Here is a 27,791-nt window from a genome sequence, read left to right on the forward strand (position 1 = left end):
TGTGTTCGTTACCACTCTCAGCAGGAAACCGGGTAATCATGGTCACTGTGGACTCTTTTACTAAGATGGCTCACTTCACTGCCTTGAAAAAGCTACCTACATCCCAAGAATTAAGCCAGATATTCATTGAACATATCTTCCGTCTTCATGGACTTCCTCATACTCTTATATCTGATAGAGGCCCTCAGTACATTTCCCGGTTTTGGAGGTATTTTTGTAAGACACTAAACATCGATAGAGCTCTGTCATCGGGCTTCCATCCTCAGACCAATGGACAGACCGAGCGTCTGAACCAAGGCTTAGAACAATACCTTCGTTGTTTTTGCAACTCAACTCAAAGCAACTGGAACACTTATCTCCCTATCGCTGAATTCTCTTATAATAACTCAGTCCATAGTGCCTCCAAGACCACTCCTTTTTTCTGTTCTTATGGTTTTCATCCTACCTCTTTTCCTACTTCTTCTCTGTCTCCCACTCCCTTACCCGCTATTACTCATTTTTCCAAACGTCTTCTACAAATCCATAGACTGATTCGTTCTAATCTCTTACACACCAAGAGATATATGAAGAAAGTAGCAGACAAGAAACGTAGGGCCACTCCGGACTACCATCCACAGGATAAAGTTTGGCTTTCTTCTAAATTCTTACCCTCACGTCTTTCTCAGAACAAATTCACACCTCGCTATTACGGGCCTTTCCGTATTCTCCAGTTGCTTAATCCTGTCACTGTCCGTCTTCACTTGCCTCACACATGGAAGATTCATCCAGTCTTCCATGTCTCCCAACTCAAACCTTATGTACCAGATCCGTATTCCCGTCAGTTTTCCTGTCCTCCTCCTGTCTTAGTGGATGATGTTCCTGAATATGAGGTTCAGGAGATTTGTGACTCTGGTCTTTTTCACACCCGTCTGCAGTATCTGATTCATTGGAAGGGTTATCCTCTCAGTGAGTGCTCTTGGGAAGATGCATCTTCTGTTCATGCTCCTCTTCTGACTCAACGCTTTCACCGTTTATTTCCTTTGAAACCAGGGCCTTCGGGAGGGGGGCCTACTGTTGCGCCGCACCGCGCGGCGCGAGCCGAGCGTTTGGCACAAGCCGCGCGTTCGGCACAAGCCGCGCGTTCGGCTCGGGCCGCGCTTCGCGTCTCTAAGACGCGGCGCGCCCCGAGCCTTTCTTGCACCCTGCGAGGCCCCAGGACTTACTAGGGGCCTCGCGCTGCGCTCTCCCTCCGTCTTGTTGGGGTCTCCTGACCCCTCTTACCTGTTTGGGGCTCCTTTTTCTTCTTTTCTGTCTTTCTTCCTTTTTGGGTCTGTTTTCTCCTCTGTCCTTTATGTCTTTTCCCCTTCCCAGGTTACCTCTGTCTTCCCAGCATTCCTCCTTCCCTATTCTCTATGGTTTCTGCTCCAGTCTATTCTATCTACTTTTCCCTATTCAAGATGGTGTCCTTTTTCTTCCTGTGGGTCACTTCCTGTTTTATGGTATTTAAGGGTGGTTTTTCTTTTCCTCTTTGCGCTGCAACACTCTCTGTTTCAGTTAGTGTCCTCGCTCCTGATTTCCTAGCCCTTGGCTCTGGATTTCACCATTTCTGTGTTACGTCAGTTCCTTTGATTCCTGTTCCTCTGTTCTTGTTCCAGGAATCCCCTGCGAATCTTCTGGGAGGTTTTTTCCTCTTCTTCTGAAGGGGTTTTTTCCCTCTGGCGCTACTTTCTCACGGTCACGGTCTGTCCTTGGCGTTTCCTCGCCTACAGCACCGTGGCTACCAGAAAGAGTCGCCCCTTTTTGGGCCAAAGTCGAACCCTCAAGATCCACGCCTCAAGATCTGCAAACTCCAGGCGCAAGCAGCACGTGAGTCGTGACAGAACTTGCCAAAACACAGAAGGAAATCAGCACAGCTGTCATCCAGTTGACACAACACCTACAACTGCAATCCAGTCAACGTGTGCATGAATGCAACATTGAACCCCTCAGGGCCGACCTGGCTGCCTACCATCGTGATGTGGCTGCTATTCTCAAAAACCAGCAGGCCCTCCTTGCTGCAGTACTGCCCTTAATAACTCCACAGGGAGCAGCCCCTGGGATGTCTGCCTCCACGTCTTCTAACACTGAGGTGTGTGTTGCCCCTTCACAACCAACAACAACAAGGACAAACCAGGCAACACACACATCAGAAGAAGAAGACATGGAACAGATCACATTCTCACGGAAGAGTACCCGGAAGCACTAGTCCCTGCACCATGGCCTACTTTGACCAAGGTCCTACGTTTTGTCAAATGCCAGTCTCACTAAAACTACACTCAATGACTGTTCTGCAATCCACTGTATGACTTGTCACCATTGCCAGTGAATGTCTCTCTCCTACTATTTGCCAATTCCTGTCCCTCTGCACTGTCTGTGACATCACCCCAGCATGTCAGGAGCCTCATCCACACCCCTTCTGTAGGATCACCATGTAAGAATGCACCTGAACGGACCCAGCAAACATGGACAATAGACATTTTGCACTACAGCACCTATCAATAAATAGCACTTGCACACCTAATATGTCTCTGTGTTATTTCACACTTCAACCGTGCAGTACATAACTCCAAAGTGCCTGTGTGGCAACCATGTAGCTTGTCAATACAACTGTCCTGACATCATGTAGTCTGATACATCTGTGCAGTGGCCAGGATTGCATCATAGCCTTACCATACTGAGGAGAATAACTGATGAAGGGACAAACCACACACAATCATGCTGTGTTGGACAGAATAATGCACCATCTATAGCAATTCTAGTCAACTAATTGTGGCTGAGATATGTAGGCACCATGCAATACTAAAACATGAAATTATGCTTCAAAATGTAAGCAAACAAAAAAATAAAAAACTGCATCAATCACCCTTTCTGAGTATACTTCCATGAAGGAAAGTCATGCTGAATTAGTACACACATGATGTAGGTCAGCAATGAAGGCAACAAGACAAAAGTGCTAACAACACCTCATCTACAAAGATCTCCCTGAACATCACACTGCAGTCCGACCTATAAAATTACCCACAATAACAAGTCTGGAAGCACACTTTGTGAAGTAGAATACATACTCACCAACACAAAACCTTGGTGATCGATGCAAACTACCAATGGTGGGTCTCCCAAATGTTCGATACTTACCAAGTTATCACACGGGTAGCTGACATGTTAAACCTCAATTTTCTGGGGATTGCTAGCATAGGACACTAATGTCATACAAAAACATTCACCTACACTGATGTCAAGGCCATGATAAAGTAGCACCTAACGCATCATGTAAAGGATTAACTATATATTTATTACTATTTATTCACACAAGAGGCAACTAAGGGAAAAGTAATACCTACTCTAATCTAACCTGACTACTACTAACCCACATCTGTCCCTAACTAACCTAAGCTAAACTTACTCTACACATATAACGAAACGATCTAAACATCAACCCCCCACCCACCATTATGAGACAGGAAACATGCAGGACAACACTTACTAACCTACACACATACTATACTATCCTAAACAAACATATATTTTTTTTGTATTTTTTTTTATACATTTTTTTTTTTTTAAACAACCAGGAATCCCAACATTGATCCCCACCCACCCACCCACACAAAAAATAAAAATAGAAAGAGTAAGGACCCCCCACCCTCTTCCCTAACACTAACTAAGCTAACTACCTATACTAACCTAATACTAATCCCCAAAACCCAACTATCAGTACAAAATAGGAAAGAGGAGAGAGGGGAGGGATAAAAGTTAAACATGGCAAATGTCCTAGAGGTTGGCCCTCCGTAGGGTCCGCCTGATGGACCGAACCCTTTTTTTGATATATGCCACATCCTGGCTTAGCTTGTCCACCTTTGTAAACACCTTGTCCAATTTACGGCTCAATGCCAGGAATGCGGCTGGGTCCACAGGAGGGGCTGATGCAGTCTGTGTGCCGGCCGAGGTGGACCTTGTGCCAGCAGTTGAATGCCCACTGGACTGTCCTGGTTGTTGAACATGGCTGGGTCCAGGTCTTGAGGATGAGCCAGGGTCAACTGTGCCCGACGTTGCTGGGGCCACTTGGGGAGACCTGGTGGATGTGGTGGTGGTGGCTGTTGTGGGCAATGTAGGGCCACCCTGTGTTGAGGCCCACCATGCCCCGGAGGCCCGATCTGATTGGTATTTGCGGGCCATCCTCCTGTACCCCGACTGCACCTGCAGGAAGTGCCGGTATCGCATGGCACGCCTCTCAAATTGGTGTCTATCTGCGGCAGTCATGTTTGCAGCTGTGAAGAGATATGGCAAATATTTACCATGGGAATTGCATTGGGTGGAATAGCACAATGGGTTATTTGTACATTACTTGTACTGTATTTTTTACAGCAGTTGTCACAACATAGCTCATTGAAAGTCTCAGAGGAAGTACATGTGAAGCCTGCATACATAAGGCCATCTCACACCTAGCATATCCATGTCTCTACATGATGGATGACATCAGCCTAAACTTCTCATCCAAATAATGCCTACTGCAGCTGACATTATGGCTGAACCTCTTCCGCATACTGACTTTACTACATATGTCACTCTATGTGATAACTATCACAACCCTCACTCAATGCCATTTGTAATTTGTTGTTTGCAAATATTGAACCCATGGGCCATAACCGAATGTGTACACTAGGTTCTAAACAAAGTTGCAAAAGGTCACAAGTACGTGTAACATACTGGTTGCTACAGTCCTAGGTACCCTATTCCCAATCACATGGCAGTCTTTGAGGGTGGGGTGGGAAGAACAACCAACAATCCCAGGTTCAATGCACACCCAGGAGTGTATAGAAAGGTCAACAAGTATTTGCCTCCACACACAACACCAATGAAGGGCTAGCAACACGTTGGAGTCAGCCAAACATTGTCATATCCAAGGTCCACACATGTCAAAATGCTCTGACTCAGGCCAACATCACATACTATCAGTGAGGCATGTTTTACCACACACATAGAGGAGCAAGAACACCCATGATCATGAGTCGACTAAACACCTAGGCCATTGCACTCTAGTCACACACACTTCTAGTTCAACTTGTGGAAGTACATGCCCCCGGAAGATCCAACCTAGTGTACACAGTGCATCCTCAACTAGGAAGCTGCATATTTTATACAAGCCATTTGCCAAAGCTATCTGGGAGAATGTCAGTCTGATATACAGACTCAGTTCAAGCCAAGTCCCAGAGCAACTCTTACATTAACCAGTGTATTCCACATGACTCATCCCATTCCCCATAGCGGGCCGACTGGAATGACCTACAGCCCCTAAATCTGAGAGATGGCTAAGTATTGGTCTACAGAAACAGAAGTGATATTTGAAATCCCACTAAAGCAACAATGCCAATGAACGGGCAGCGCATCAAATCATGAATTCTGTTGAACACAGAGTAGTCCATCATGCATCACTAGCAAACAATAAAAATAGCACTCAGGCCACACTCACTGTAGGTATTGGGGTCCTCAAAATGTGCCACCTCTCCCACGGTGTACGGTGCTGGTCCACCTGTAAAGCATGAAAGGAAGAATATACTCAGACTCCGTGCACTGACAAATAATTGCAGTTACTATGACACTGTGTGAATATGACATGGTAATGATACACTTTCACATATGCTCATACTGCATGGATGAATTTTTAATCAACATTAACATTGGATGAGTCTCCTGCTACAGATACACACCCTACTACACACATGCAGTGGCCAGGACAGTCATGTGTTGTCAAAGATTCACCTCCATTAGTATGTCCCAACAATAATGGCTTGCATTCATCTCATCATGTGCATCCCAGAGAGACATCCAAAAGCTGGTTACTTGAGGACTGCATGACCCCTCAAACTCAAACAGGCTATGTGGACATTTTCAACAGACAGCAACCAGACACATATGTGACATATGTGTGGACAACATAGCTAAGTTCATGTGATGTGAAGGCACCACACATTTATAGCATCATCATGGGTTTACAATTTTCTGTCTAGCTATGGCGTCTACATATGTAGGTATGTTGTTTCAACATAACTTTCTCACTGGCAAATATGACCTGTAGAGTTCAAATAGAGGCATTAACGTGTCGCTTGTCTGACACAAAGGCAACACTAAATTACATACAGCTACAGGCATCCGGTATGTGTTGAAAACATGAGCCATATGACTGCTAGCATTGGTCTTCCTACACATTGTGCAACAAATACACATTAGGTTTCCCTAGCATTACACACAGTCAGCTACTTATCTAGCAGATTGGGTAACAATCATCACATGTCCCCACACAGCTTTCAATTATTCACATGTAATTGATTTGTACTCACCAACATGGCCACCAATCCTGATTCCCAGGTGGTCCAGCAGATCCTGCTCCCTGGATATGAGATCAGCCCAGCGGTGCTTTAGTTGATGCTCATTCCTAATGCTACCGTACACCCGGACCAGGTGATGGTGCACCTTCTCCCACCGGACTTTACGTGCCTCCGTGTGATACCCCTGTATCACACGGCCCCCAGCCTCCAGCATGAGTGGGAGAAAATGGCAAACAAGCCAAATGAATCCCCCCAATTCCTCCTCACCCATCCTGGCAAGCCGAGGCCTACCTGACATATTACCAAATTGAAAGGTGAAAAATGAGACAAACAAGTAAAAGTGGGAAATGGGGAAAGGTAGAGTAGTGAAGGAAAAAGTAAACTTAAGAAAAATAGCAGAATAACCCCAAAGTTAAACTACCCAGAACAGACTCCCACAGACAATTCAAACAAAAACAGGATTGGACAAAAGAATACTGAACAGACTAAGACAATACTAAACAACAAGACTATGATCACAAAAGCACAAAATACAAGGTGCACAGGACACAAAAGCAGTTAAACACAGGACTACACTTTTCACACAACCACACAGTGTAGATAAATCTGAGACTGCAAAGTGAAAGTGAAAGTAAACTCACAGTACAGATTTTGTAAACAGGATATCCTATTACATCACTTCCTGCATAAAATGGCCGCCGTTTTTATTTTTCTGTTATACGTCATATTTTCACGCATACAGATTGTGCGTCATATTTTTTGACGCATAACATTGCACATAATGCAGAGTCAAAAGTAATTTCTTCATTGTTCCCTTACATTAGTGTGAGGCTGAGTTTACAGTTCTAGTGTAGAATTATAATTTCCTGGCAAATATGAGAAACATATATAAAAATTTATATTTGACTCTGCATTCTGTGCACTCCTGTACTTGAAAAAATTATGACGCCCATGCTGTATGCGTGGAAATTTGACGCTACATGGACAATATGGTGGACATGTAATGTACCTTATTAATTTATTATTTTTCGTATCATATTTTTTGACTCTGCATTCTGTGCACTCCTGTACGTGAAAAAATGATGACGCCCATGCTGTATGCGTGGAAATTTTACGCTACATGGACAATATGGTGGACATGTCATGTACCTTATTAATTTATTATTTTTCATACCATATTTTTTGACTCTGCATTCTGTGCACTCCTGTACGTGAAAAAATGATGACGCCCATGCTGTATGCGTGGAAATTTGACGCTACATGGACAATATGGTGGACATGTCATGAACCTTATTAATTTATTATTTTTCATATCATATTTTTTGACTCTGCATTCTGTGCACTCCTGTACGTGAAAAAATTATGACGCCCATGCTGTATGCGTGGAAATTTGACGCTACATGGACAATATGGTGGACATGTAATGTACCTTATTAATTTATTATTTTTCATATCATATTTTTTGACTCTGCATTCTGTGCACTCCTGTACGTGAAAAAATTATGACGCCCATGCTGTATGCGTGGAAATTTGACGCTACATGGACAATATGGTTGACATATCATGTACCTTATTAATTTATTATTTTTCATATCATATTTTTTGACTCTGCATTCTGTGCACTCCTGTACGTGAAAAATTATGACGCCAATGCTATATGTGTGGAAATTTGACGCATTTTTAAATTATATCTTCGTTTTTAAAGTTGAGAAAGGAACTTTGTCATGACCAAACGGTGCTATGTGATACACATTTGTGGTTAGCTATGACACATGTCCCTTATTGGATGTATAGAATGCATTCACACTGTAATATTTATGATACCTCAAAAAATTTATTAACCATATTTGTGCACATATTTTGGGTAATTGCTGATGGCTATTTTGAAATGATGAATGGGATACCATGATGTATTTCTTCTCAAAAATGTGTCCACATTTATCACGGTTTTGCATTTATCTATAGTCCAAACAGGGAGTGCAATAGTCACTTACACTTTTTATGGGGCTAACCATGTCCTATTATGATTTTGTGTATCTGATTTGTGTTTGACTTTTGACATGTAGGCCACACATGCGCCTTATGCATGTGTTTACTTCACAAGTACATAATTCTTGTATATTTGGGGGGCGGTAGAGGTGGACTTAGGCCCCCAGCACCCTAGGGTTTGCCCTTCCAGATTTGCTAATTTATCCATGGCTTTCATTTATTCTGTTATGCAAAACCTGCAGCAGCAGGCTAATGGAAGGCCATAGGGTATGAATCACTGTTAGCCATTCATTCATCCCATTAGCCCATTTGACGTTTGCCGTATTAATTATTTGGAGCAATCTGACATACCATTTTGCACTGACTATGTTTGCTAAATCTCAGCGTTCCTCATGTGCTGATGACAAATAGGTTGTTGATGTATGTGGCCCTTTATGCATTACCTGGTTTAGTGGCATGTTACATTCTTCCTGCTAGGTTCGAACTGGGACACTACTGTGATCGGCTGCTTGCAAATATTTGGTTGATTGGATGGCATATGTTTATATGTGTGGTCCAATGTAGATTCACTATCAACTGTCTGGGTGTATGTTGTCACTGTAACTTCAAGGTCTCCTCATGAGTTAGTGGCAGCTAATGTTGTTCCAATTGGGTATTGTTTATATCAATTATTGAGAGAAGCCATTGAGGACATGGTCACGTATAAATGGATGGTCCCACCCTGTCACTGAACACGTGTAATGAGACTTTCAAATGATCTACATTTTTGTGCTGAGTGAGAGACTGTCTCAGGTGTCTGGATCAGGCAAGTGTCATTGCCACATTTGTACTCCTGTTGGCCTCTGTGGATGGTAATGTATCATGTAACATCCTAGCCTCTGTGCAGACATTTGTGGTGTATATTTTTTGTGTGATGAGTGTTATGTCATTATTGCTCAATGAGACGACATTCTTCTTCAGCAATTTCAAACTAAAGGTGGGCAGAAATGAATAGGCCAAAGCATGATGTGGTGTTTGTTATCTGTGTTTATTTACAATTGTGCAATAAGTGTTGATAAAAGAAATTATGAAAACAAATTATTTACAAGCTGTTGGCGCCTACGCACTCCAGCTGCCGTGTTTGGTTGTTCCCCCTCCTGCTGCAGGCCAGCATCATCCTCTTCATCATCTTCAGGCATGTCTGGGTCTGGTTCAAGGAGGGGAATGTTCCTTTTTACACAAATGTTGTGCAATATGGCACAAGTGAGTATGATCCTACAGACCATCTCTGGGGAATAGAGTAGGCTGCCGCCTGTGATGTCAAGGCAGCGGAACCTTGACTTTAGGATCCCAAAGGTCCGTTCAACAATGCTGCGTGTCCTCTTATGGGCGTCATTGTATGCCCGCTCTGCAGCAGTAGTGGGGTTCCCAAATGGTGTCATTAGCCAAGGCTGGATGCCATACCCCTGATCAGCTGAAAGAGAAACACAGAATGGGATCAATTAGATATAGAAAGCACTCTTGTACAGACCTTTGATGGCAGTAGTTGTCTTATGTTGTCTGTGACTCTTTTGTGTACTAATGTGACAACCTATACTTGTAGGGGAAAAGTTTTGCATTGAGTTTTTTCCTTGGCTGAGCAGGTGTTTGTTAGCTAACCGTTTGTCAGCAGTCTGTATTTGGATTTTCATAACAGTGTGCCCTCCCTTGCATTGTGACTTGTGATACACGTGTCCGTGTGTCTTCACTGGGGGTGAGATTATAGTTCCATGCAGAGTTAAAACATGAAAGTGTAGTTAACACGTTCATATGAAAGTACCCTGGACTTCCCATACCTTAAGACTTATGAAATGTGTTAATGTACAGGTTATTGTGACACTTCCAATTTGCAAGGTGACATTTAGGCAACCACACTCATTAATGTCTTCACATTAAGCTGTGGAGTACATTCCAATGTGCGACAGGTTCAATGGTGACTTATGACACATGGCTAGTGATGTGAGGACCTAAGTGTGTTCCTGGCTAGGTGTTGCTAATGTGGTGTATGTGTTGTTTGTCCTAGAGGGTTGCTGTGCAGTGTGTATATGAGTTTGATTTTTGTCCTTACCAACAAGTAGTCCATTGCCATACCGTCCATCCTGGAAGTGTTGGTTGATGGTGCATTGACAGAAGATGAATGCGTCATGTACACTCCCAGGATATTTAGCCACGATGTTGCTGATCAGTCCTTGGTGATCGACTATGGCCTGCACGTTGATTGAATGTGTGTGCTTCCTGTTGCGGTAGAGGTGTTCTGTTGCAGCAGGTGGCACAAGGCGTACGTGTGTGCAGTCGATTGCACCAAGGACGTGTGGGAAGCCACTGATGGCGTAGAACCCCTGTTTAGTTTCCTGCTGCTTCTGCAGTGTGTTAGGGAAGCAGATGTGGCGGGGTGTCAGGCGAATGATGGCATCCGGTACTTTTGGCAGGAATGCAGAGAATGATGGTTGTGATATTCCACCAACCAGGGCACCAGTTGTCTGAAACAAGCCACTTGCCAGCAGGTGATGTACGGTAGGCAGCTTTGCTTCTGTTGGGATGGTGCGGGGTGTCACCAAAGTGGGGGCCAACTGCTGTTCAATATTTCCCAGCAGCTGCTGAATGGCCTGCCAGTTCAACCGGTACCTCTGGATGATGTCGTGTTCCCTGAGGCCATGCAGGGTTGTTCTTGGGCGGAACATCCTCTCCTGCCTTCTGCGCTGTCTTTGGGGTCCTTGCTGTTGTTGTTGTAGCTGCTGTTGTTGCTGCAGGGCTCTGCGTCTACGTGCATGCTGAATCAAAATCACCTCCATGTCTCCCTGTTGCTGCTCTGCTGCTCTGCTGTTTGTTCTGTGTGTTCTGATTAAATACAGGTGTGTTTGCCCCATTTTAACGCCTGCTCTGACCCAGGCGTTAAATTTTGACGCACATCGGGCTTTGTGTCATTTTTTTTGCTCCGCCTACCGGCCGGGAGTCCTTTTTGCCTGGAAGCATAAATACGACACGCGGCCGTGTGCGTCGTTTTTTGGATGGGAACACCTACCCTGCATATCATTAACGCAGGGCGGGTTGCCGCTTCCAGAAAATGACGCACACTGCGGATTTTTCTCGTGCGCGGCCTCGACCGTCAGGGTTTAAATATGGGGCAACGTTTGCGCTGACTGTGCGTAAAAAAAATTGACGCACATTCGGCGCAAACGGAGTATAAATATGCCCCTTAATGTCTTTGAACCCAAACTTTCCCCATATTGCAAGTCACTTGGATTCATCCAGGACATCAACATCACCCTCAAGGGACACACTGGCAAAAAAAACAAGAGGGCCTGATACCAGATATCACTTGTGAAGAAAGTGAAACAGTTCCTCCCAGAAAGCAGTTTCAGAACAGCTTCCTAAATCTGTATAGTCTTACATGAATCATTACTGGAAGACTTTTGTGCATAATATTTCAATTTACTGGCTCCCTTTTAAAAGCAGACTTTCCTTATAAAACTATGGCTCCTATCACATATAGAAGCAATGGTTTGGACGGTAACAGTTCTGGGGATGGTTAAATGTCAGCATCAGGTGTGTGAAGGGAATGCCAGGGTATCTCATCTAAGAAATCAACCACAGTGGGGCAGAATATATTGTATGAGGAAATCTGGCTGATTAAATGACCTTGCAGGATGAGTCAGGTCCCTGCTTGGATTTTAAGGACATGACACCAAGGCCCATATTTATACTTTGTTGGCAGCGCATTTACGTCATTTTCTGATGCACAAACAGCGCAAACTTACAAAATACAATTATATTTTGTAAGTTTGTGCCATTTTTGAGTCAACAAATGATGCAAATGAGGCCCAAACAGAGTATAAATATGGGCCGAAGTGTGCACTTATCAGCGCCCTTTCTTTTTGTAACTTACATGATCCAGAGGTTGCCCTTCACTGAGAGAGAGCTCACAACTCTTAGGATCCACTTTGAAGAGAAGGTTGTCAGTAGGAGGGGAGAGGGGAGCTCAAGTGTTGCCTTGTGAAGTGCAATTTGTAAAGCTTCTGCTAGTGCAGGATTCTCTGTGCAATGACTATTCTCACTGCAGCACTTGTCAGTGCACTGCAGCCTTTCACCAAGGACACACACAGGAGCAGCAGAGCTGCAGCTGAGGCTGCTTCAATGCCCTGCATTAAAGTGTTTATTACAATGTGAACACCTGTGCAGATGCCCTTCCATTCAAGAGTGTCATATAAAACACAAACAACAGAAAAGCTTTTTGAAGCAAGCACCAGTGCAACGAAGCAGTCTCTGGGACTTGATGTGTAAGTATAGAACCTCTTACTCAGTGCCGTATCCTAAGTATGCACAGTGTGTCCAGATGTGGGCAGCACTCATTGCAGTCTTTTAATCAGTGCCACATCCTAAGTGTGGCCGGTGTGACCAGATGTAAGTCCCACCCATCACAGTCTTTTCATCAGTGCCACATCCTAAGTGTGGCCGGTGTGTCCAGATGTAAGTCCCACCCATCACCATGTTTTTATCAGTGCAATTTCCTAAGTATGGCCAGTGTGTCCAGATGTGGGTCCCACCCATCACAGTCTTTTCATCAGTGCCACATCCTAAGTGTGGCCGGTGTGTCCAGAGGTAAGTCCCACCCATCACCGTGTTTCAATCAGTGCCATATCCTAAGTATGCACAGTGTGTCCAGATGTGGGTAGCACCCTTCGCAGTCTTTTAATCAGTGCCACATCCTAAGTGTGGCCGGTGTGTCCAGATGTAAGTACCACCCATCACTGTGTTTTAATCAGTGCCATATCCTAAGTATGGCCAGTGTGTCCAGATGTAGGTCCCACCCATCACAGTCTTTTCATCAGTGCCACATCCTGAGTGTGTCCGGTGTGTCCAGACACAAGTCTTGTTCTCCCTCTCACAAGATGGAAGGAATTTCTCACTTAAAAAGGTCTATGTAGCCTGAAAATGATCAAGGGTTACTTAAGTTCCCGTTCAGAGGGGACCTGGATTGGCAGTATTGTCTGGACTGGTCCTTTGGAGCTGGACTCAGGTTGAGTTTGAGATCCGAAAGGCTGGACAAGGACCTCGACTGCCAGCAGCTGAAAGTTTCCTTTTTGCAAGCATTCCACCAAACACCACTGTATCTTCTTCAAAAAGGAGTCTAACTTGACCTACCCGGCCAGGGCTCAGTTCCAAGAAAGCCATGTTTTTGTTATTTTTCTGCACAACAATCAAAGGATGTCCTAAGGGACTGACCCACATCATCGTTCAGTGCAGGACTGCTCAGACAAAGACAGCAAAGTCTGTCTTCTGCACCTAGGTCACTGCCAACAAAAATACTGTTGGGCCATTAAACATACAGTCATAGATGTCATTTAGGAGTCACAACTTCAACCCCTGGCTCGCTCTTTGCGACCCCTGGCACTGTCTCTATGACCCATGGCCTCAGAGGTGGCAGAAAGAGCGCCAAGAACACAGAGGCAGCTTGCATTACCAGCATCAGGCTCCATCCTCCTTTTCTGCTCATCATATTACATTAGTAGTAATCAGGATCTGGAACTAAACCTCCACTGGCATCTTAGGTAAGTGAAGTACTTTTCAATGTATTCTTTATATGTATGCATGTGGATGAGAGAGAGTTCGGCTGAAAGAGTGGGTGTATGTGTGAGCATGTGTATTAGTATGTGGGATAGTGTCTGTGTGTGTGAAGGCGAGTGAGTGAGAATGTTCAGGTGGGTCAGAGGAAGTGTGGGAATCGATGAGTTAGGTTAAGAGTGAGTGCAATTACTGTGATGTCATGAAGTTTAAGGTAATGTGACATCACTGCCTGTGACATCATTAAGGTCAAAGGGTGTATGGTGTTACTTCGGCTACCCCTGGGATTTTGGTGAATCGACGCCCATGCACACACTAGGCCAGGACTTCTTTCAGATGAAATGCAGGGCTCAAAATCACCACATCTTTGTAGTTTATTGGTTCCTCTTCTGTAAAACCATTTTTTTAAATTGGAAAAAGCTCTAACAAACGAGATTTGCAACCACATTATTGATGACCTACAAAGACAGAATTTGGGCATTTCCACTCACTAATGAATTAATTCAGTATTACTATTTTTTAATCACTTTTGTATCAAATAATGTTGGGGTTCTATCTCTAATAAAAAAAATATTCTCAAAGGTATGAGCCATTTGGTTTAGGCAGAATGTTTTTTTCTAATATTTCTCTTATTAAAAAAAAAAAGAAACCCTACCTATGCCCCCTATATCTTTTTCCCAAATTTAAACCAAGATCTTTTTCCTTACTGCCTTTATTCTATCCCTCTACGTCTACCAGGGGACAGGCAGGTGTACAGAGCTGATGTTTTCTCTTAAGAAGAACAGAGACAATTCAAAGAACTGCCCAAAGATGTCTGGAGATAGAATTTAAATTCTTTAAGATCCACAGTTATTCTAGATAAAGATGGTGTAGGAGGTTGGCTCTGTATATATTATTTCAAAGTAAGAAATAGTGTGCACAGAGTCCAAGGGTTCCCCTTAGAGGTAAGATAGTGGCCAAATTAGATAATTCTAGTGCTCTATTTTATGATAGTGTGGTCGAGCAGTAGGCTTATCAGAGGGTAGTGTTAAGCATTTGTTGTACACACACAGGCAATAAATGAGGAACACACACTCAAACACTTACTCCAGGCCAATAGGTTTTTATATAGAAAAATATATTTTCTTAGTTGATTTTAAGAACCACAGGTTCAAGATTTTCAGTAAACACTTTAAATGCAAGGTACTTCACTTAGATACTTTAGGAACTTTGAATAAAAGCAATATCACATACAGTCTTTGTAAAAATGGCAATAAGCTATTTTCAAATTGGACATAGTGCAAAAATCAACAGTTCCTGGGGGAGGTAAGTAAAGGTTAAATTAGGAGATAAGTGAAACACTTACAAGTCTTAGTCCTGGGGCATAGGCAGCCCACCGTTGGGGGTTCAAGGCAACCCCAAAGTTACCACACCAGCAGCTCAGGGCCGGTCAGGTGCAGAGGTCTAAGAGGTGCCCAAAACACATAGGCGCCCATGGAGAACAGGGGTGCTCCGGTTCCAATCTGCCAGCATGTAAGTACCAGCGTCCACGGGAGGGCAGACCAGGGGGTTTTGTAGAGCACTGGGGGGGACACAAGTAGGCACACAAAACACACCCTCAGCGGCACAGGGGCAGCCGGGTGCAGTGTGCAAAGCAGGCATCGGGTTTAGTATTGATTTCAATGGAGGGACCCGGGGATCACTCTAGCGGTACAGGAAGGTACGGGGGGTCTTCTCGGGACAGCAACCACCAGGGTTAGGTAGAGGGTCACCTGGGGGTCACTCCTGCATTGAAGTTCGGTTCCTTCAGGTCCTGGGGGCTGCTGGTGCAGTGCTGGTTCCAGGCATCGGGTCCCTTGTTACAGGCAGTCGCGGTCAGGGGGAGCCTCTGGATTCTCTCTGCAGGTGTCGCTGTAGGGGCTCAGGGGGGGTCGTCTCTGGTTAGTAGCCAATGGCTACTGTCCTGGAGGGTGGCTACACCCTCTTTGTGCATCCTCCCTATGGGGAGGGGGGCACATCCCTAATCCTATTGGGGGAATCCTCCAAAACTAAGATGGAAGATTTCTAAAGGCAGGGGTCACCTCAGCTCAGGGCACCTTAGGGGCAGTCCTGACTGGTGGGTGACTCCTCCTTGTTTTTCTAATTATCTCCTCCAGCCTTGCCGCCAAAAGTGGGGGCAGTGGCCGGAGGGGGCGGGCATCTCCAATAGCTGGTATGTCCTGTGGTGCTGTAACAAAGGGGATGAGCCTTTGAGGCTCACTGCCAGGTGTTACAGTTCCTGCGGGGGGTGAAACATCTCCACCCAGTGCAGGCTTTGTCCCTGGCCACAGAGTGACAAAGGCACTCTCCCCATGTGGCCAGCAACATGTCTGGTGTGTGGCAGGCTGGCAGAAACTGGTCAGCCTACACTAGAAGTCGAATTGGTATTCAGGGGGCATCTCTAAGATGCCCTCTGGGTGAATGTTACAATAAATTGCACACTGGCATCAGTGTGCATTTATTGTGTTGAGAAGTTTGTTTCTAAATGTCCTTGATTTCAGTGTAGCCATTATGGAACTGTGGAGGTCATGTTTGACAAACTCCCAGACCATATATTCTTCTGGCTACCCTGCAAGGTTTTGCTTAGACACTGTAGGGGCATAGTGCTCATGCACATATGCCCTCACCTGTGATATAGTGCACCCTGCCCTAGGGCTGTAAGGCCTGCTAGAAGGGTGACTTACCTATGCCACAGGCAGTGTGGGGTGGCATGGCACTCTTAGGGGATTGCCATGTCGACTTAGTCATTTTCTTCCCACCAGCACACACAAGCTGTGAGGCAGTGTGCATGTGCTGAGTGAGGGTTCCCTAGGGTGGCATAAGACATGCTGAAGTCCTTAGAGACCTTCCCTGGCAGCAGAGCCCTTGGTACCAGGGGTACCAGTTACAAGGGACTTATCTGAGTGCCAGGGCTGTGCCAGTTGTGGAAGCAAAGGTACAGTTTAGGGAAAGAACACTGGTGCTGGGGCCTGGTTAGCAGGGTCCCAACACACTTTCAATTAAAACTTAGCATGAGCAAGGGCAAAACGTTAGGGGGTAACAATGCCAAGGAGGCATTTCCTTACAGATGGCTATAGAAAATGGATCACAGACATTGTTGAACACTCCCCCTGAATCAATTAGACCAAAGCACAGTCACCATCCCTATCTAGATGAGATGTGGGTCATTAAAGACAAGGAACAAAGGTAACAGCTTTTTGGGTCATGAATAGATAGTAAAGGCTCTGTGATGATTCTTCCACTGAAAAACCATTTGGTATCCTTTTGTCTTTTTTCTTTGTACAATATTGATCAAATTCAGTATATAGGTCTCTCATCAGGTACTCCTGGGTGTTTATTTATTTCTCTAACATCTAGGGTAACTGAAACCCTGCTGCTGAGAACCTTACCTTTTGCAAAAGTAGATCGCATTGGTAATTCTGGAAATTTGGGTGCAATCAGTGTTAAGGCAAAACTTTACTCCACATTGAATTCACATACCTAATTCTAATACACAGCTACCCTGGTGATGGGTATATAGGTTTGTTAGTACCGGAATTCTTGGTGCGGTCTCCCCTGTCTTTTTTTCCTCTGCTTCCCATCTTTTGACTGTTTACTATTTTTGGTACTCTGGGCACTTTACCACTGCTGACCAGTGCTAAAGTGTGAGTGCTCCTGTGTAAATTGTATGTGAAATTGGCTTTTCCACGATTGACATATTTGATTTACTGGTAAGTCCCTAGTGAAGTGCACTAGAGGTGTCTAGGGCCTGTAAATCAAATGCTGCTAGTGGGCCTGCAGCCCTGGCTGTGCCTCCCACATGAGTAGCTCTGTAAACTTGGCTTAGACCTGTCACTTCAGTGTCTGTGTGTGCAGTTTCAACCTGCCAATGTGACTTGGCAAGTGTAGCCACTTGCCAGGCCCAAACCTTCCCTTTTTGTACATGTAATGCGCCCTTAAGGTAGGCCCTAGGTAAACCCAGGGTCAGGGTGCAGTGTATGTTAAAGGTGGGACATGTACTGATGTGTTTTACAGTCCTAAAAGTGACATACTGCCAAATTCGGTTTTCACTGTTGCAAGGCCTATCTCTCTCATAGGTTAACATGGGGGCTGCATTTAAATAACCTTAAAGTCCAGTTTCCCTTTGAGAGCAGATAGAAAAATGGAGTTTGTGGTCCCTGAATTCACAATTTAAAAATACATCTTTAAGTGAGGGTGGTTTTTAGATTGTTAGTTTTAGAAAGTGGGCATTTTCTTGCTTAAACCATTCTGTGACTCTGTCTGCCTGTAAATTCCTTGTCTGGGTCAGACTGACAGTTGGGCTGTTTGTGAATCCCCTCTAGACAGAGACACAAAGGGAGCTGTGGTGTAGCCTGCATATCCTGATGAGCCATCTGGGCTGAAGTGGAGGGAGGAGTGGCCACTTACACTTGAATGGGCTGTGCCTGCCCTCACATAATGCAGTCTCCAACACCCTGGTGTGTGTCTGGGGCCAGGCCTGGGCAAGGCAGGATCTTGTTAACAACAGAGACTTTCCTTTGAAGTTTGCCTACTTCAAAGGAAGAAAAGGGTAGAAGTAGTGGTCCCAAAACCCCAGACTTTAGATTTATCCAAGATTTGCTTCTGGATGCTGCTTCTGCCTGTGACGGTGCTTTTGTTGGGCTATCCTGCAGTTGCTGCTTCCGCCTATGAAATGGAACAAAGACAGGATATTGTATTATATTCCTGCTTGAGGAGAATCTCCAAGGGCTTGGATTGAGCTTGCCTCCTGTTTTTAAGTCGCCATCAAAGACTTCCTCTGCCAGTACCTGGAATCACTGCTGAGACTCCTGCCCTGCCAAGTGGTGCCCCATCCAGGCCCTGGGCCCTTGAGAGGTGAAGTTGGCAGTACGAGGACTGAAATCCACACGCAGAACACCGTGCAGGGAAAATTTCAACCCACCACCTGCAATGTGACTGAAAAATAAAGCGTCGCCGCTTCGCAACTGTAATCGACGCTCCACCTGCATCGTGGCTGGGAGATCGACGCATCGTGCCTGGAAGAATGACGCAACACCCGCTTGCGGCTGCTGATAACGATGCAAACCCCACACAGTGTGGTTTTCAAACACCGTACAACCGGATTTCTCACGCATCATCACTGGGTGTCAAAGTCATCATGACCCTGCGCTAATCAGAGGTTTTCCTGTCCAGAAATTGACGCATTGCTCTCTTATGAGGAGAAAAATGACACATCACGTACCCGACCGGAGAAGAAACAATGCACGGCTTCACTTGTGAGCAGGAATCAATGCTTTGCTGACTTTTCCGATGCACGCTTGCCCGTGCAGCTTTTTTATTTACGCAAAGTAGGTACTTTGTGTAAAATCAATGTTTTAATTGTTTTCTATAGAGTAAGACTCTTTTTACTTTGAAAAATCTTATCTTGACTGGTGTATGTTGGATTTTTGTTTTTTTTGGTCTTGTTTGATTTAGATAAATATTTCCTATTTTTCTAAACTGGTGTGGTGTCCATTTTTGCAGTGCTTTCACTGTATTTCTGTATGTTTTGGTACGAATACTTTACACATTGCCTCTGAGATAAGCCGGACTGCTTGTACCAAGCTACCAAGGGGACGAGCAGGCGTTATCCTAGGTATATCTCCATTACCCTGACTAAAGTGAGGGTCCCTTCATGGACAGAGTGCAAACTGACTGTCAACCAGAGACCCCATTTCTAACAGTGTTGTATGCAGAGAACTGATTTATTTTAAAGTTTTAAAAAAACGATTATTTTTTTATCCCTGACCAGCCTACAAAACATTTTGCCATAGTAAACTTTAACAAATAAAAATGAACTAGGCTTAACAATCCTTAACAAAAATAATGACAAATAGTTTTTACCGTCTCATTGAGCAGATCTCACTCTGGATTCTCAATTCCATTTACTACATAGTCCTAAAACACAAAATGACAAACAATGAATGCACATTAAATGTACTTTGAATGCTAACAAGTTATAAACATGGAAATATTGATACATGGAAATATTGATAGTATTAATACATGCATTCACATTGGTCTTGGGGCAGGCGTTCCCAATCCTCTACTGTGGACACACTGGAATAAAAATAGATTGTGCCTTTGGTCACATTCACAAAATTAATTTTTCAGATGCAGAGAAAATCAGGACAATATGCAGCTTGGGCCTCAGGCCTTTCTCAACCTGTGGGGGCCGCCATTTTTGCCCCATTTATATACAAGTGATTTTCTTAAAGCAACATTGTAACAAAAAATGAAATGTTAGTAATAATACGACATGAAATACTTATAGTGTCCATCATTACACTTTTTTTAAAACAGACGTATAGATACACAACTTATGGATGAAATTTCCTGTATCACAGTTTTTGTCTACATAAACCCAATCCTTGTGTAAAAAGTATATAATAACTATGAAAAAAGTATACTTTGCTAGTTTATCATCCACTGTGCTAATAGCAAAAATTAATAAAATGTAATGAACATTAATCTACAGAAGACAAAACTGAACTACATTACAATGGGCAAGTATTAAGACCTATTAAAAACTCATAGGAATACTACAACAACAATAATGCAATGCACTGCTGTGACCATGCAGTCCAACCTAATCGATATTATAATTATTTTTATTTTTATTTTTTTGATTTTTATTTATGATTTTTATTTGTATGGAGGTGGGGTACATCTCCAGAGGAAAAACCATACTGACAGAGAGAAAAAATATATATGACCTGGTGAAAGTAAATACACAGTGGTGTCAACCCACATGTGTTAACACAGATGAATATATAATTCTTCACTGGAATTTAACCCTGTTGGTTCTCTAGAATCTAATGTCAAAATGTATCTCGATTCTAACATTCTCAGGTTTTTCTCCCTATCACCTCCACGGACATCTTTTCTTATGCCGTCAATTACACTGTATTTGATACTTTCCATTCGTCCTGCATGAAACTCGTGTACATGTCTGGCAACGGGGTACGAATCATCTTTGTTGGCTATAGCCCTAAAGTGTGGGAGTATCCTTTTATGTACTTGGAGTTTTGTGCTGCCAACGTATATCTTGGGACAGCTGCATTTTAAAATGTAAATTACATATTCACTCCTGCAGTCATATCTGCCTTTTATAGTGTGAATAGTTCTGTCTCCTTGCTTAATGCTCTTAATATTTTCAAAATTTTTACATGCTTTGCATTTGGCGCATTTAAAAAATCCATCCTGCGATTTCAGCCAACTACTTTGTAAAGTCTTCCCTTGTCGCACATCACTTTTCACAAGGATATCTCTCATTGACGTCCCTTTTCTATAAGTTATAGTGGGCCTGTTTTTCAAATTCATGCCTATCACTGGATCACTTTTCAACATATGCCAATGTTTCTGTAGGATCTTTCTTATGGACTCATGTGCCGTATTGAAAGTAGTTATGTATCTGACGTTGGCAGTGTCTTTATGGGTAACAGTTATCTTATTTGCACCTTTACTCTTTTGCTCTGAAGTAAACAACAACTGATCTCTGGAGCGGTGTTTAACTCTTGCTGCACTGTGTTGTAAGGTCTCACTGAAATATCCTCTCTGTTTTAATCTATCCATCATGTTGTCTTGTATCTTAAGATAATCATTTTCTTGGCTACAAATCCTCTTGGCTCTCAAAAATTCTCCAAAAGGAATGTTATTCTTTAAAGGTTGTGGATGATAACTTTTTGCATGCAAGATACTGTTCCCTGCTGTAACTTTCCTGAACAGTGTTGTCTCAATTTTATTGTTTTCAATGAACACTCTAATATCTAGAAATTCAATCTCATGCTTATCAATTTTACCAGTAAATCTCAAATTGCAATTGTTGATGTTTATATCTTTCATAAAACTGCTAGCAGTATCACGATCACCTTTCCAAATTATGAAAATATCATCGATGTATCTGAGCCAAAGGATAATATTGTCATTCCATTTGTCTAACGGAAAGTTCTTAAGTACCTGTTCTTCCCACCAGCCCATAACTAAGTTAGCATAACTTGGAGCAAAGCATGTTCCCATCGCTGTACCGCATACCTGCTCAAATATCTCATTATTGAAGAAAAACATGTTATGTTGTAAACAGCATCGTATCATCTGACTCAGCATTTTACTATGATGGTAAAAACTAATAGATCTCATTTTCAGAAAGTATTCTACCGCCTGGATCCCCAACTCATGTGGAATACTTGTATACAATGCTGTCACATCAAGCGTCATCAACAAAAATTCATTTTCCCAGCCCACATCAAACATCCTCCTCGGAAAATCCCCACTATCTTGCAAATATGAAGATAGATTTCTGACTAATGGCTGTAAAAATGTGTCTATGTATTGTGATACTGTTTCAAACAGACTCCCTTTGATGGACACTATAGGTCTCCCAGGAGGTTTATTTATATATATACATTTTCAACTAAAAAAACAAAGGTTGCAGGGACGTTACAGTTTGGCTCACATTTTAAGTATACCAAACCATAGAAATTCACCAGTTATAGTTAGAGTTATCTCAAGTAACTATAACTTGTGCTATAGGGTAACTATAACTCACGCCCTTGCCAAACATTGACAAATACATTTTTCTTTTCAATTTGTGCAGAAATATTCAATTCTAAGTATATCATACATCAAAGCCTAAACAACTCTCTATCTTTCTTCCTTTCACTCTCTTTCCCTCTCTCTCAAACTCTTTCTCCCACTCACTAAGACTCTTACGTACCCACTCACAGACCCACTCAGACACTCACGCACCCACTCACAGCCCCAGACAAACCCTTGTGCACACATACAGTCCAAGTCAGACCCTCACGCACCCACTCACAGTCCCACGTGGACCCTCACGCACCTACTCAGAGACCCAGACAGATCTACGTGCACTCACTCACAGCCCGAGTCAGACCCTCAGGCACCCACTCACAGACTCACTCAGACCCTTACGTACCTACTCACAGACCCACTCAGACACTAACGCACCCACTCACAGAACCAGAGAGACTCTTGTGCACACACAGCCCAGTCAGACCCTCACACACCCATTTACAGCCCATCAGACCCTCACGCACTCACTCTCAGACCTATTCAGACTCTCCAACACCCACTCACAGACTGTAGGAAGGTAGCCTCTTTCTAGCCTTGTTACCCCCACTTTTGGCCTGTTTGTGAGTAAATCTCAGGGTGTTTTCACTGTCTCACTGGAATCCTGCTAGCCAAGGTGCCCCCACATCGTTCAGGGCAAATTCCCCAGACTTTGTGAGTGCGGGGACACCATTACACGCGTGCACTATACATAGGTCACTACCTATGTATCGCGTCACCATGGTAACTCCGAACATGGCCATGTAACATGTCTAAGATCATGGAATTGTCACCTCAATACCATTCTGGTATTGAGGGGGGACAATTCCATGATCCCCCGGGTCTCTAGCACAGAACCCGGGTACTGCCAAACTGCCTTTCCGGGGTCTCCACTGCAGCTGCTGCTCCTGCCAACCCCTCAGACAGGTTTCTGCCCTCCTGGGGTCCAGGCAGCCCTGGCCCAGGAAGGCAGAACAACGGATATCCTCTGAGAGAGGGTGTTACACCCTCTCCCTTTGGAAATAGGTGTGAAGGGCTGGGGAGGAGTAGCCTCCCCCAGCCTCTGGAAATGCTTTGATGGGCACAGATTGTGCCCATCTCTGCTTAAGCCAGTCTACGCCGGTTCAGGCATCCCCCAGCCCTGCTCTGGCGTGAAACTGAACAAAGGAAAAGGGAGTGACCACTCCCCTGACCAGTACCTCCCAGGGGAGGTGCCCAGAGCTCCTCCAGTGTGTCCCAGACCTCTGCCATTTTGGATTCAGAGGTGTTGGGGGCACACTGGACTGCTCTGAGTGGCCAGTGCCAGCAGGTGATGTCAGAGGCTCCTTCTGATAGGCTCTTACCTCTCTTGGTAGCCAATCCTCCTAACCTGGTAGCAAAACCTCCTTTTCTGGCTATTTAGGGTCTCTGCTTTGGGGAATTCTTCAGATAACGAATGCAAGAGCTCACCAGAGTTCCTCTGCATCTCCCTCTTCACCTTCTACCAAGGATCGACCGCTGACTGCTCCAGGACGACTGCAAAACCGCAATAAAGTAGCAAGACGACTACCAGCAACATTGTAGCACCTAATCCTGCCGGCTTTCTCGACTGTTTCCTGGTGGTGCATGCTCTGGGGGTAGCCTTCCTTCACCCTGCAGCAGAAGCTCCGAAGAAATCTCCTGTGGGTCGACAGAATCTTCCACCTGCAACTGCAGGCAACAAAAGACTGCATCACCGGTCCTCCGGGTCCCCTCTCAGCACGACAAGCGTGGTCCTGGAACTCAGCAACTCTGTCCAAGTGACTCCCACAGTCCAGTGACTCTTCAGTCCAAGTTTGGTGGAGGTAAGTTCTTGCCTCCCCACGCTAGACTGCATTGCTGGGTACTGCGTGATTTGCAGCTGCTCCGGCTCCTGTGCACTCTTCCAGTATTTCCTTTTTGCACAGCCAAGCCTGGGTCCCCAGCACTCCGTCCTGCATTGCACAACCTTCTGAGTTGTCCTCCGACATCGTGGGACCCCCTTTTGTAACTTTGCGTGGACTCCAGTTCACTCTTCTTCCAAGTGCCTGTTCAGGTACTTTTGCGGGTGCTGCCTGCTTCTGTGAGGGCTCCCTGAGTTGCTGGGTGCCCCCTCTGTCCCCTCCTCCAAGTGGCGACATCCTGGTCCCTCCTGGGCCACAGCAGCACCCAAAATCCTCTACCACGACCCTTGCAGCTAGCAAGGCTTATTTGCAGTCTTTCTGCATGGGAATACCTCTGCAAGCTTCATCCCGATGTGGGACATCTATCCTCCAAAGGGGAAGTTCCTCTTCTTTCTTGCAGAACTCTAAGCTTCTTCCAAAAGGTGGCAGCTTCCTTGCATCCTCAGCTGGCATTTCCTGGGCTCCTGCCCACTCTCGACACTGTTGCGACTATTGGACTTGGTCCCCTTGTCCCACTGTTGTTGCATTGCTGGTGTTTGTTCTTCCTGCAGAATTCCCCTATCACGACTTCTGTGCTCTCTGGGGGTGGTAGGTGTAATTTACTCCTACTTTTCAGGGTCTTGGGGTGGGGTATTTTTCTAACCCTCACTGTTTTCTTACAGTCCCAGCGACCCTCTACAAGCTCACATAGGTCTGGGGTCCATTCGTGGTTCGCATTCCACTTTTGGAGTGTATGGTTTGTGCTGCCCCTATACCTATGTGTTCCTATTGCAACCTATTGTAATCCTACACTGCTTGCATTACTTTTCTGACTATTACTTACCTGTTTTGGGTTTGTGTACATATAACTTGTGTATTACTTACCTTCTTACTGAGGGTACTCACTGAGATACTTGTGGCATATTGTCATAAATATATAGTACCTTTATTTTTAGTATATCTGTGTATGGTGTTTTCTTATGATATTGTGCATATGACACCAGTGGTATAGTAGGAGCTTTTCATGTCTTCTAGTTCAGCCTAAGCTGCTTTGCCATAGCTACCTTCTATCAGTCTAAGCTGCTAGAAACACCTCTTCTACACTAATAAGGGATAACTGGACCTGGCACAAAGTGTAAGTACCTCTGGTACCCAATACAAGCCAGGCCAGCCTCCTACAATCTGAAGGCCCTGCCGTCGACTGCGTTCGGAAGTCCAGTTGTAGTGTAGTTGAGCCTCTTCAAATGTTGACGCTTTGATAAGCCAATCGTCTAGATATGGGTAGACAAATACATTGTGTTTTCGGCAAAACGTTTGTTTTTTTCAGTGAATTTCTATGGATTTTTTAACGTATAGTCTGGCCTGTAGCAAGACCCTGAGGCCAACTCCCCCCAACCACCCAAAACCATGCAGTGCACAGCCCTTTTGCCGTGCGTGGCAGGAGTTAGCGTCAGCTTCTATGGGTGTGAGAATAGGTGTGAGAGGGTGTATCTGGGGGTGGGAGTGGCTGTAAGATTGTCTATCTGGGTGTGAGAATACGTAAATCAATGTTTTATTAGGTGCATCAGTCTGTGTGCAGTTTGCGAGTGGCTGCATGAGGGTGTCAGTGGGTCTGTGATTGGGTGTGTGAGTGTCTGAGTGGGTCTGTGAATGGGTCAGTGAGTGGGTGTGTGAGTGTCTGAGTGGGTCTGTGAGTGGGTGTGTGAGTGTCTGAGTGGGTCTGTGAGTGGGTGTGTGAGTTGGTCTGTGAGTGGCAGTTTGAGTGTCTGAGTGGGTCTGTGTGTGTGTGAGTGTCTGAGTGGGTCTGTGAGTGAGAGAAATTGATTGAAAGAAAGACAGAAAGAGAGAAAGAAAGTGAGAGAGAAAGAGTTTTTTAGGCTTTAATATCTCACATACTTAGAATGAGATATTTTAGTTGGATTTAACAAAAAAATGTATTCAATATATTTTAAAAAGTATATATTTTTTATTATATAAGAAAAAAAATAAAAACAGAAATGAGTGTAGCTTGACTCAAACCCCCAGTGATCAGTATGAAGGTCTGTAACATTCACACTGAGCTACAGAGATTATCTTTTTTTTTGTTGTTTTTTTTTCACCCTTTGTGGGATATGTGGGACCACAAGGGGCCTTGGAGGGATCCCCCATGGTCCCTACTTTATTTAATTATTTTTTTATTTTTATTACAAAAGCCTTTAGGGGCTACGTGGGACTGCGAGGGAGCCCTCAAGGGCTCCCCCTACGGTCCCTACTTTTAAAAATTATTAATATTTTTTTAATACAAAGTCATTACGGCCTACTTGGCACTGCTGGGGAAGCCTTAAGATTTCCTCTACAGTGCCAATGCTTCAGCAAGCACGGAGCTGCTTTGACAGTAGCTCCATGCTTGCTGAAGCATTTCATCTATGTCCTCTGCACTCATGCAAGGGACAGAGATGAAACGTCAGATTTTAACAGCGGGACCTGCTGCAGCCAAGCCACAGAAAAATGCTATGCCCCGGAGGTTTGCACCCTGGATCATAGAAGGAGTGAGGTCCATCAGAGGCTCTTCAAGGGGAGCCATGAGGCCCCCTCCGATGTTTACATAGCTCCCGTAGGTGGGGGTCCCTGGGGTATGGGGGTCCCACAGGAACCCACTTTCTTTTTGTAAACATTTGCCCCGGGAGGGTGGTGATTTCTGGGGTAACTGGGGGGACTACGTGGCCCCTCAAAAAATATAGTGTTGCCCTCGGGGTTGTGGGCTCTGTGGCAGGTTGGGGCCACAGGGCCCCCCACATTAATTAGGAGATCACCCCAGGGAGGTGGTGGTCCCCTGGGCAGCAGAAAGGGACAAGGACTTCGGCCATCTGGGGTCATTAGGCTAATGAAGCGCAGAAGCCTGCCCTTCATTTTTGTTGATTTTACAACTGGATTCGCAGATCCATCGAGTATATGCTTCTTTTATCCCTGAGGGGGGAGGGAGGGTCCCTTGGGGACCCCACCACCAGAGCTAAGGGGTCAGAGTGATCCTACCCTGGCCTCTTCCATTTTTTTTTAACTTTTGTTTGGGCATTTGGCTGAAGCTGAGTCCCAAGATGGCTGACAACGCTACAACGGCTTCTGTTGTTGAAGTGTTATCAGCCAATCAAATCTCAGCACAAGATCGTTAGAGGTCATGAATCATTCGCCTCCCCAGATATACAAACTTGTTTTTCCCTTAATTTCTCAAAAACTATTGAACGGAATTAAACCGAAACAAAAAAAGCACTCTTTCTCGACCAGGACCTACCTTCCTTCCCAATCTAGTGTAATTCCAGTAGTTTTTGCACTATCACTGTTCAAAATCCCTATGGAAAAATGAATGGGGAAAACGTGTTTTGGGACCCCCTTTCACCCCTCAAGACAGATCACC

General features: G+C 44.5%; 1 long non-coding RNA gene across 1 annotated transcript in view; it reads right to left on the minus strand.

Moving 5' to 3' along the window:
• LOC138279159 (uncharacterized) overlaps positions 1-27,791 on the minus strand; it is a 331,260-nt gene that overhangs the window by 70,748 nt on the left and 232,721 nt on the right. The window contains exon 4 of the long non-coding RNA XR_011200870.1: positions 19,794-19,847. This is a non-coding gene — a long non-coding RNA (uncharacterized lncRNA). The remainder of the gene's footprint in view (positions 1-19,793; positions 19,848-27,791) is intronic.

Source organism: Pleurodeles waltl, unplaced genomic scaffold (genome assembly GCF_031143425.1).
Source record: "Pleurodeles waltl isolate 20211129_DDA unplaced genomic scaffold, aPleWal1.hap1.20221129 scaffold_68, whole genome shotgun sequence".
Classification (NCBI taxonomy): Eukaryota; Metazoa; Chordata; class Amphibia; order Caudata; family Salamandridae; genus Pleurodeles; species Pleurodeles waltl.